Here is a 12,849-nt window from a genome sequence, read left to right on the forward strand (position 1 = left end):
GTGTCAACACTAGAATTGTGATCATAATTACTGTTACACTGCTCAGTTTCTCAGGTAAGGCCCTGTATGCATTCATGTACATTCATTCAACCTTTTCTCTTTTCTGTTTTGATAAATGTGACTATTTTCACAGGTTTTTCTCATAGCAACAAAGTCGACCAGTCTCCAGCTGATGTGATTCAGAGACGAGGAGAATCTGAAAAGATCCGGTGTCAACACAGTGTGACCAATTATGATCAAATCAACTTTTACAGACAAAACCAGGATCACGAGTTCACATTAATGGGATATTTGCTTGGAAAACAACCGTACAAAGAAAGTGATTTCAAAGATAAAATAGAGATGTCCGGGGATGGGAATAATGATGGATCTTTGACCATTAAAAGTCTCTCGTCTAATGACAGCGCAGTGTATTTTTGCGCTGCATATTACACAGTGTTTCAGATCCCCGCTGTTCATTACAAAAACATCTCTGTGATTAACAGATAAAGGTTCAAGAAGTTTAATATCCACACTCACACTCACACCTGCTCCTCTGGTTTTCATGTCAGACTGTCGGTTATGAAAACATCAATCAACTATTGTGCGCATTTAGAGGGTTCTGCCAGACTTTTTGTTATGATATATTAAAATATTGTCTGAACCCTGGTTTATTGAATACTTTTATCAAGCATGTAGTGATCTCACTGTATATGATTACTGTACAAAACATGTTGCATAATATACATTGCATTTGTGAGCAAATAAAAGCTAATATTTTCAATCCTTAAACCTAATAATAAACTTCAGTAAAATATCTAAATATTTAATTTGGCCGTATGTACCTCATTGGTGAAATTATTATCAAGACCACTAGGAGTCTCCTTTCAACCTGATATAAAGACATATTTATCAGAGGAAGTGGGACAGGTTTCTGTTTCTCAGAGAACACTGAGAGAGTGTGTAATGTGTATTTTATTCTGTGCATCACTGAGAGCTCCAGCACTGAAGCTTCAACATGACATTTACAGTGCGTTTCATTTATTTCACAGCACTGCCATTCTTGATCTCAGGTACAGAATCATTCATTTATGTATTTTCACATGCAGGCTCTAGACTTCCACATTGTTTTTAATGCACTTTTCCTTCTCTCTCAAACAGGGGAATCACTGAGTGACAAAGTTAATCAAACACAGAAAGATCTGCTGGTTAAAACTCATGAACCGGTCACACTCTCCTGCTCTCACACAATACCAAACTATTACGTGATATTATGGTATGAGCAGCTGAAGGGTGATACTGCACTAAATCTCATTGGATATGTATATTTATCAGATCCAACCATTGAAGATCAATACAGAAATCAGTTCAAGATTGCAGGAGACGGTGCAAAACACTCAACTCTTGATTTCAAGCTGAATGTTTCTGGGACTTCTGTTATGTATTATTGTGCTGCCAGTAAAGCACAGTGTTAGAGATCATTCAGTCTTCATACAAAAACCATCTGTTATTACCACAAACCAGAACTGTAGGGCCTCCCGTTAAACTATTGACAATTTATAGTACATTTCAGGGGGGTGAATATTTTTTTTTAACCAAATATATATATATTTTTATTTTGGTTATATGCAGGCCACATTAAATGGGGAATGTTTTACCAAACCTTCAGCATTTTAAGATACATTTTATGTTGTGTTATACCCTCACAAATGTTCAGTACTGCAATATAAAAGCCCATTAGAAAAATGGCATATTTTTCAAACTGAAAATCTAGAGTGAAAGATATAAACAATTTCAATATTTAAAAAAAAAACATTTTGTGAGAATGATTATATATACGTTTTACAGTGAAATTTAAGTTTGTCAGTTACATTTAATGCAAGTCAGGTATAAAGGTGTGATTTCACCAGTATTATTATTGTAATATTCTAAAATAAGCACTGTTGGACACTGTTTTGACAAATTAAACATCAAAGCCATTTTAAAGCTACAATATGTCATTTTTTCCCGCTGCTAGGGGTCGCTAACCTCTTACAATAACAAAGGTGTAGGTTGATGACGCAGTGATAAGCAGAATGATGGGACTTGTCGTCATGCTGAAGGATCTAATAATGTTTATGAGAGAATACATTGATGTTTTTATCATGACTGTGGTATGAAGCAGGGCGTGATTGCTAATGAGAGACAGATATCAGCGCCACACGCGAGTCCCGCGGATATAAAGGAATAAGGACATTTCATTCGAACTACCCGCAAGTGCTGAATAATACTCACACAGGTCCGTTTATTAGACGAATGAAACTTGTGAGGTAACGCAGCGCTGTTTCACTCGCTCTACACTATCACACTAAACTGCATTTGAGTGTGCTGAAAGTTATAATGTTATTCTGTGTGTTAGTTTGTCTGTATGAGACTAGCAGTAAGCTAGATCAACATTAGAATAACATACTGATCATATTCTAACATTTCATCATGTTGAGCTATATAACATTGATTAGTTTTATGTACATTTGCTCACCTGTCTAATAAAGTACATGTGAAGCGTCTCTGTCAAGTTGAAGTTTGTCACGGACGTGGAGCTCTCTGCATCTCGAAAACGCCACGCTGATATTGATCCTCGTTTTAGTTCTCCTTTTGTCCCAAAGCCTGCTTGCCACGGTCCATAATTTTTGAGCGAAACAACAACAGTGTGAGCGTCCCACTAGACGTAACGCAGTTGTCCATGTCTGTCGCAATGCTTACTATGGCAGTACGAGCAGAAACCAGGGATAACGCGGATATTACATCAGTGACAGGCGACAAGTGAACAGGGAGTCAGGGACGAGACATTATTTAAAATAGGAATTTCTCTGAAATTAAAAATCTTTGGAAACTTTTGGTATATTGTAAATATATCACACTGTGCAAGTTATTTTTTTATATTTTATTACAAACTTCTTACATATTGTAGCTTTAATTTACGTATCTAATCCAAACATTACTGCATATAAACTTGTTTGATTTTAAACAACTGATTAGATGTTCTAATGAAAAAAAAAACATGTCCTGTTTGGCTTCGTTCGTGTGACTTTCAAAAGTGCTAATTTTTACTGGTACAATCAAGATATCTAATTACTATATTGCATTATGTTTACCTAATTGTTAGTACATATGAATAAAAAACTTTAGTGCACTGTTGTATTACTATCAAGACCACTAGGAGTCTCTTTTCAACCTGATATAAAGACATATTTATCAGAGGAAGTGGGACAGGTTTCTGTTTCTCAGCGAACACTGAGAGAGTGTGTAATGTGTATTTTATTCTGTGCATCACTGAGAGCTCCAGCACTGAAGCTTCAACATGACATTTACAGTGCGTTTCATTTATTTCACAGCACTGCCATTCTTGATCTCAGGTACAGAATCATTCATTTATGTATTTTCACATGGCTGTAGACTTCCACATTGTTTTTAATGCACTTTTCCTTCTCTCTCAAACAGGGGAATCACTGAGTGACAAAGTTCATCAAACACAGAAAGATCTGCTGGTTAAAACTCATGAACCGGTCAAACTCTCCTGCTCTCACACAATACCAAACTATAACATGATATTATGGTATGAGCAGCTGAAGGGTGATACTGCACTAAATCTCATTGGATATGTACGTTTCAAAAATCCAGCCACTGAAGATCAATACAGAAATCAGTTCAAGATTGCAGGAGACGGTGAAAAAGACTCAACTCTTGATTTCAAGCTGAATGTTTCTGGGACTTCTGTTATGTATTATTGTGCTGCCAGTGAAGCACAGTGTTAGAGATCATTCAGTCTTCATACAAAAACCATCTGTTATTACCACAAACCAGAACTGTAGGGCCTCCCGTTAAACTATTGACAATTTACAGTACATTTCAGGGGGGTGTATAAAAAAAACTACCAAATATCACATAGGTTTATTTTGGTTATATGCAGGCCACATTAATTAAATGCAGATTTTTTTTTTACCAAACCTTCAGCATTTTTTTTTGTAATACCCTCACAGATGTCCAGTACTACAATATAAAAGGCCATTAGAAAAATAGCAAAGCAAAAAACTGAAAATCTAGAGTGAACTATTTCAATATTGTTTTAAAAGCATTTAGTAAGAATTAATTATATACATTTTTACAGTTAAATTAAAGTTGATCAGTTAAATTTAATGTAAGTCAGGTATAAAGGTGTGATTTCACCATTATTATTATTGTAATAAAAAATTATATATATATATATAGACAAAATTCAGCAGTGTTGGACATTGTTTTTGACAAATTAAACATCAAAGCCATTTTAATTCACGTATCTAATCCACGGCATATAAACGTGTTTGATTTAAACATCTGATTAAATGTTGTAATGGAAGAAAAAAAACATGTCTTGTTTGGCTTCCTTCATATGACTTTCAAAAGTGTGCTAATTTCTACTGGTACAATCAAAATATCAAATCAATGTATTGCATTGTTTTGACTTAATTGTTAGTATGAATTAAAACTGCATTTATATAGCGCTTTCACAGACCCAATGGCCACCAAAGCGCTTTACATATTGCCTCACATTCACCCATTAACACATCGACGGCGGTGTCAGCCATGCAAGGCGCCACCCAGCTCGTAGGGAGCAGATGGGGTTAGGTGTCTTGCTCATGGACACCTCGAAACTTGGTCAAGTGGAACAGGGGATTGAACCACCAACCTTCCGGTTTGTAGACAACCTACATGAACCACCCGACATACCATACCCGGTTAGTGCAACATTCCTCTGTGCCTCGGGGCGCAGCAGTTTCCAGCGAACTTCCGACTCAGCGTCGGACTCGCGCCCTCTGAGGAGGGTCGAAAGTCAGTCAGTTTTGTTATTTCCAATATGCTCCAGGTCACCGAAGTGACGGCTCTTATTACACCAGAGGCCTGCCTCGAGAGACTGGTTCCTCTAGTAGATTATCTGTCAGAGTCGAAGACTCTACCAAATATATATCTCAGTGGGTCCTGCACATAGTAGAAAAGGGGTACAGGATCCAGTTCGGTTCTCGTCCACCATGCTACAATGGGGTGTTACTCACAGTAGTACATCCACAGCAGGCTCTGGTGATGGAACAAGACGTGATAGCACTCTTAGTGAAGGAAACTATAGAGCCGGTTCCGCCGGGTTTGAGGGTCTAAACCTAACCCTAACCCTAAGCCAGAGACTCAGGGTTCAACAGCCAGTATTTCATTGTTCCAAAAAAGGATGGTCCGATTTTAGATCTTCGTCTTCTGAATTGTTCAGTCAAGAAATTGAAATTCAAAATTCTAACGTTGAAGCAGATCGTGACTTAAATCAGATCTGAGGACTGTTTTGTCACGATAGATCTGAAAGACGCATACTTCCACGTCTCCATCCTTCCACAACGCAGGAAGTTTCTAAGGTTATTTATAGCATATTGGGTTCAAATATTGGCTTTAACGAGGAGCAGTGTTTCTGAAATTTTAGGATGAGCAAAACATATGTTGTGTCAACGTTTGTCCACATTCCTCTCCTACGACGACACAGCGTTTCGTCGGCCATCCGTCCATTTGTAGATGTGCGTCAGGGTTACTCTCGTCATTAAACCGCGGAGACATTGCCAAATGCCTCAGAAAATACGATATGCCTGTTTACATGACAGTCGCATTGGTCGCACATATCTGATTTATTTCCACATATGAATGAGGCTTAAAACCGATCTCGAAATGTCCGAATGCATGCGATTTTTTCCTGTTTACATGGTCCTAGAACACATCCGATCTGTATCACATATGAGCAAAAAAATCGGAATTGGGTCACATTTCACTAACAGTCACTTTTCATGTTAACACAAACAATGATAAAAGTGAAGAGTTAAGAGTCTGACATTGCTATGTGTGTGTGTTTTTTTTTTTTTTTTTTTGGGGGGGGGGGGGGCGCCATTGGGTAAATTGTGTCATAAGGGCGGCCCACTGTCTCACCCAGTCAACAATTTGATCTCACAATGATGTGACTATGAGCTCACAATATTCTCATGGTGCGGTCATAATCTGAGTGTCACAGTGAACTAAAAGTGTAACCACACAGAGCTCTCACTGTGTGCTCATTCTTTGTTCACAACATGAGGTCACTGCACAATCACAGTGCACTCATACTGTGGTCGAAATATGAGGTCACATCACACTCACTGTGTGCTCATACTGTGATCACTGTGTACTCATACTGTGGTCACTGTGTGCTCATACTGTGGTCACTGTGTGCTCATACTGTGGTCACTGTGTGCTCATACTGTGATCACTGTGTACTCATACTGTGATCACTGTGTACTCATACTGTGGTCACTGTGTGCTCATACTGTGGTCACTGTGTGCTCATACTGTGATCACTGTGTACTCATACTGTGGTCACTGTGTACTCATACTGTGGTCACTGTGTGCTCATACTGTGGTCACTGTGTGCTCATACTGTGGTCACTGTGTGCTCATACTGTGGTCACTGTGTACTCATACTGTGGTCACTGTGTACTCATACTGTGGTCACTGTGTGCTCATACTGTGGTCACTGTGTGCTCATACTGTGGTCACTGTGTACTCATACTGTGGTCACTGTGTGCTCATACTGTGATCACTGTGTACTCATACTGTGGTCACTGTGTACTCATACTGTGGTCACTGTGTGCTCATACTGTGATCACTGTGTACTCATACTGTGGTCACTGTGTACTCATACTGTGGTCACTGTGTGTTCATACTGTGGTCACTGTGTGCTCATACTGTGGTCACTGTGTGCTCATACTGTGATCACTGTGTACTCATACTGTGGTCACTGTGTACTCATACTGTGGTCACTGTGTGCTCATACTGTGATCACTGTGTGCTCATACTGTGGTCACTGTGTGCTCATACTGTGGTCACTGTGTGCTCATACTTTGATCACTGTGTGCTCATACTTTGGTCACTGTGTGCTCATACTGTGGTCACTGTGTGCTCATACTTTGGTCACTGTGTGCTCATACTTTGGTCACTGTGTGCTCATACTGTGGTCACTGTGTGCTCATACTTTGGTCACTGTGTGCTCATACTTTGGTCACTGCGCACTCACTGTTTGCTCATCCTGTGGTCACTGTGTGCTCATAGTTTGATCACTGTGTACTCATACTGTGGTCACTGTGTACTCATACTGTGGTCACTGTGTGCTCATACTGTGGTCACTGTGTGCTCATACTGTGGTCACTGTGTACTCATACTGTGGTCACTGTGTGCTCATACTGTGGTCACTGTGTGCTCATACTGTGGTCACTGTGTACTCATACTGTGATCACTGTGTACTCATACTGTGGTCACTGTGTGCTCATACTGTGGTCACTGTGTGCTCATACTTTGATCACTGTGTGCTCATACTTTGGTCACTGTGTGCTCATACTTTGATCACTGTGAGGTCACTGCGCACTCACTGTTTGCTCATCCTGTGGTCACTGTGTGCTCATACTTTGATCACTGTGTGCTCATACTGTGGTCACTGTGTGCTCATACTGTGATCACTGTGTGCTCATACTGTGGTCACTGTGTGCTCATACTGTGGTCACTGTGTGCTCATACTTTGATCACTGTGTGCTCATACTGTGGTCACTGTGTGCGTATACTGTGGTCACTGTGTGCTCATCCTGTGGTCACTGTGTGCTCATACTGTGGTCACTGTGTGCTCATACTGTGATCACTGTGTGCTCATACTGTGGTCACTGTGTGCTCATACTGTGGTCACTGTGTGCTCATACTTTGATCACTGTGTGCTCATACTGTGGTCACTGTGTGCTCATACTTTGATCACTGTGTGCTCATACTTTGGTCACTGTGTGCTCATACTGTGGTCACTGTGTGCTCATACTTTATTTCCATCAATAAAAACAATCAAACAAAAAGTCAGCTTTTTCCTTTATTTGGCTTTCTTTTCAGCCTGGTGTTGGCGTTGGACAAAAAAAAAATCTACTTGGCGAATACATTCTGCGTCTGGTGTTGTTCTGGTGGTTACTTTTAGCTTCTTCACCTCTATTTCACTTTGTTTGTGAAAATACCTGATACTTTCTAAAAACACAAAGAGCAAGGTGTTAACATTACAATTTCTATAGCAGCATCCAGATGCACAAACCAAAACTTAAACACTTACTTTTCAAACATGTCAGGAGCACAGGTGGCAACACCTTCTTCCCATCTTTCCCCGTTCTGTTATACAGACAGAGAACATTGTCTGACGCTATGCTTTTTATAGCCTGTCTCACCATCTCACCTATATTGGAGCTGCCATGAGTATGGATGAGATAGTGTACCTGACAAAAACATACATAATATTGTCATGATTAAAATATACCAGGCTTCAACATTTTTTTTACATGGTATCTGCTGCTGCTGCAAAAAAAAGACCAGACCACATTGCACATCTAAAAGTATGTAAATAGGCCACTCACCATTTCTGCGGTGTAACAATACCATGCACAACTTTTTCTTCTTCTTTACATGTTTTATGGTGGTTGGAAGACCAGCTTAGATGGTGCATTTACCACCGCCAACTGGACCGGAGTGTGAAGCATTCACCTTGAGCTCATGCTTAACACACATGGTGAGGTATGAGCACACAGTGATCAAAGTATGAGCACACAGTGACCACAGTATGAGCACACAGTGATCAAAGTATGAGCACACAGTGACCACAGTATGAGTACACAGTGACCACAGTATGAGTACACAGTGACCACAGTATGAGTACACAGTGATCACAGTATGAGTACACAGTGATCACAGTATGAGTACACAGTGACCACAGTATGAGTACACAGTGATCACAGTATGAGTACACAGTGATCACAGTATGAGCACACAGTGACCACAGTATGAGTACACAGTGACCACAGTATGAGTACACAGTGATCACAGTATGAGTACACAGTGATCACAGGATGAGTACACAGTGATCACAGTATGAGCACACAGTGACCACAGTATGAGCACACAGTGACCACAGTATGAGTACACAGTGACCACAGTATGAGCACACAGTGACCACAGTATGAGCACACAGTGATCACAGTATGAGCACACAGTGACCACAGTATGAGTACACAGTGACCACAGTATGAGTACACAGTGATCACAGTATGAGTACACAGTGATCACAGGATGAGTACACAGTGATCACAGTATGAGCACACAGTGACCACAGTATGAGCACACAGTGATCACAGGATGAGTACACAGTGACCACAGGATGAGTACACAGTGACCACAGTATGAGCACACAGTGACCACAGTATGAGCACACAGTGACCACAGTATGAGTACACAGTGATCACAGTATGAGTACACAGTGATCACAGTATGAGCACACAGTGACCACAGCATGAGTACACAGTGACCACAGTATGAGTACACAGTGATCACAGTATGAGTACACAGTGATCACAGGATGAGTACACAGTGATCACAGTATGAGCACACAGTGACCACAGTATGAGCACACAGTGACCACAGTATGAGTACACAGTGATCACAGGATGAGTACACAGTGACCACAGTATGAGCACACAGTGACCACAGTATGAGCACACAGTGACCACAGTATGAGCACACAGTGACCACAGTATGAGTACACAGTGATCACAGTATGAGCACACAGTGAGTGTGATGTGACCTCATATTTCGACCACAGTATGAGTGCACTGTGATTGTGCAGTGACCTCATGTTGTGAACAAAGAATGAGCACACAGTGAGAGCTCTGTGTGGTTACACTTTTAGTTCACTGTGACACTCACATTATGACCGCACCATGAGAATATTGTGAGCTCATAGTCACATCATTGTGAGATCAAATTGTTGACTGGGTTTAATGCCATTGCCATGACAATTTAATTAGGTCACCGACTGTGGTTTTGCTAGACCCCAAGAAACTCATTGAAGAAACTGAGAATCCTCATACTGTGATCCTCACCATGTGTGTAAAGCGTGAGCTCAAGGTGAGTTCATCTGATCCTCATACTGTGATCCTCACCATGTGTGTTAAGCGTGAGCTCAACGTGAGTTCATCTGATCCTCATACTGTGATCCTCACCATGTGTGTAAAGCGTGAGTTCAAGGTGAGTTCATCTGATCCTCATACTGTGATCCTCACCATGTGTGTTAAGCGTGAGTTCAAGGTGAGTTCATCTGATCCTCATACTGTGATCCTCACCATGTGTGTAAAGCGTGAGCTCAACGTGAGTTCATCTGATCCTCATACTGTGATCCTCACCATGTGTGTAAAGCGTGAGTTCAAGGTGAGTTCATCTGATCCTCATACTGTGATCCTCACCATGTGTGTAAAGCGTGTGTAAAGCGTAAACCTCACGCTTTACACACATGGTGAGGATCACAGTATGAGGATCAAATGAACTCATGTTGGGCTCACGCTTTACACACATGGTGAGGATCACAGTATGAGGATCAGATGAACTCATGTTGGGCTCACGCTTTACACACATGGTGAGGATCACAGTATGAGGATCAGATGAACTCACGTTGAGCTCACGCTTTACACACATGGTGAGGATCACAGTATGAGGATTGTGTGATGTCACTGTGATCATCGCATGATCTCACGTGTTGTCTGGGCAGACTTTAAAAACCCCTGATATAGACGACTAGTTTATCCTAGCGGAGACGGAACAACTGCCGGTTTGGCATCGAGATGTCGTTCTCGCGCATATGAAGAAATTGGGGTTGAGATTGAATGCCAAGAAAAGTGTACTTTCTCCAGCCCAGAGGACCACCTTTCTCGGTGTTATGTGGGATTCAGTGACAATGAGGGCCGTGCTCTCGTCTGCTCATGTCGCTTCGATCCTCACAGTTGTAAAAAAAGAAAAAGCTTGGCCAGTCACTCACTGTAAAACAGTTTCAAAGGCTGTTGGGTCTGATGGCAGCCGTGTCCAACATTATACCGTTCGGCCTGCTGAACACGCGGCCCCTACAGTGGTGGCTCAAAACCAAGGGGTTTTCCCTGAGGGGGAACCCACTCCGTATGATCAAGATAACATGGCGGTGTGTCCGTGCCTTGGTTATAAGGAGGAAACCAGGGATAACGCGGATATTACATCAGTGACAGGCGACAAGTGAACAGGGAGTCAGGGACGAGACATTATTTAAAATAGGAATTTCTCTGAAAATAAAAATCTTTGGGAACTTTTGGGATATTGTAAATATATCACATTGTGCAAGTGATTTTTTTTATATTTTATTACAAACTTCTTACATATTGCAGCTTTAATTCACGTATCTAATCCAAACATTACTGCATATAAACTTGTTTGATTTCAAACAACTGATTAGATGTTCTAATGGAAAAAACAACAACATGTCCTGTTTGGGTTCGTTCGTGTGACTTTCAAAAGTGCTTATTTTTACTGGTACAATCAAGATATCTAATTACTATATTGCATTATGTTTACCTAATTGTTAGTACATATGAATAAAAAACTTTAGTGCACTGTTGTATTACTATCAAGACCACTAGGAGTCTCCTTTTCAACCTGATATAAAGACATATTTATCAGAGGAAGTGGGACAGGTTTCTGTTTCTCAGAGAACACCGAGAGAGTGTGTAATGTGTATTTTATTCTGTGCATCACTGAGAGCTCCAGCACTGAAGCTTCAACATGACATTTACAGTGCGTTTCATTTATTTCACAGCACTGCCATTCTTGATCTCAGGTACAGAATCATTCATTTATGTATTTTCACATGGCTGTAGACTTCCACATTGTTTTTAATGCACTTTTCCTTCTCTCTCAAACAGGGGAATCACTGAGTGACAAAGTTAATCAAACACAGAAAGATCTGCTGGTTAAAACTCATGAACCGGTCACACTCTCCTGCTCTCACAGAATACCAAGCTATAACATGATATTATGGTATGAGCAGCTGAAGGGTGATACTGCACTAAATCTCATTGGCTATGTATATTTCAAAAATCCAACCATTGAAGATCAATACAGAAATCAGTTCAAGATTGCAGGAGACGGTGCAAAACACTCAACTCTTGATTTCAAGCTGAATGTTTCTGGGACTTCTGTTATGTATTATTGTGCAGCCAGTGAAGCACAGTGTTAGAGATCATTCAGTCTTCATACAAAAACCATCTGTTATTACCACAAACCAGAACTGTAGGGCCTCCCGTTAAACTATTGACAATTTACAGTACATTTCAGGGGGGTGAATAAAAAAAAACTACCAAATATCACATAGGTTTATTTTAGTTAGGCTATATGCAGGCCACATTAATTAAATGCAGATTTTTTTTTACCAAACCCTCAGCATTTTTTTTTTGTAATACCCTCACAGATGTCCAGTACTACAATATAAAAGGCCATTAGAAAAATAGCAAAGCAAAAAACTGAAAATCTAGAGTGAACTATTTCAATATTGTTTTAAAAACATTTAGTAAGAATGAATTATATACATTTTTACAGTTAAATTAAAGTTGATCATTTAAATTGAATGTAAGTCAGGTATAAAGGTGTGATTTCACCATTATTATTATTGTAATAAAAAATTATATATATATATATATACACAAAATTCAGCAGTGTTGGACATTGTTTTTGACAAATTAAACATCAAAGCCATTTTAAAGGAGAACTCCGGTCAATTTTAACATTGAGCTAATTTTTTAGTAAATTTGGAGTGCTGTCAATACAGAGAACAACGACAAAAATCGGTTTTGCCTACACCGTGTGTTATCCTCTTTTTAAAATTTGCACCCTGCTGACTTCAATGGGGCAAGTTGTTTTAAACCTGCTTTTAGCCTCTTAACATCCTTAATGTTTCATTACAAGTGCCCAGCCATGTTAGATGAT

This window comes from Phoxinus phoxinus, assembly GCF_949152265.1.
Source record: "Phoxinus phoxinus genome assembly, chromosome: 13".
Classification (NCBI taxonomy): Eukaryota; Metazoa; Chordata; class Actinopteri; order Cypriniformes; family Leuciscidae; genus Phoxinus; species Phoxinus phoxinus.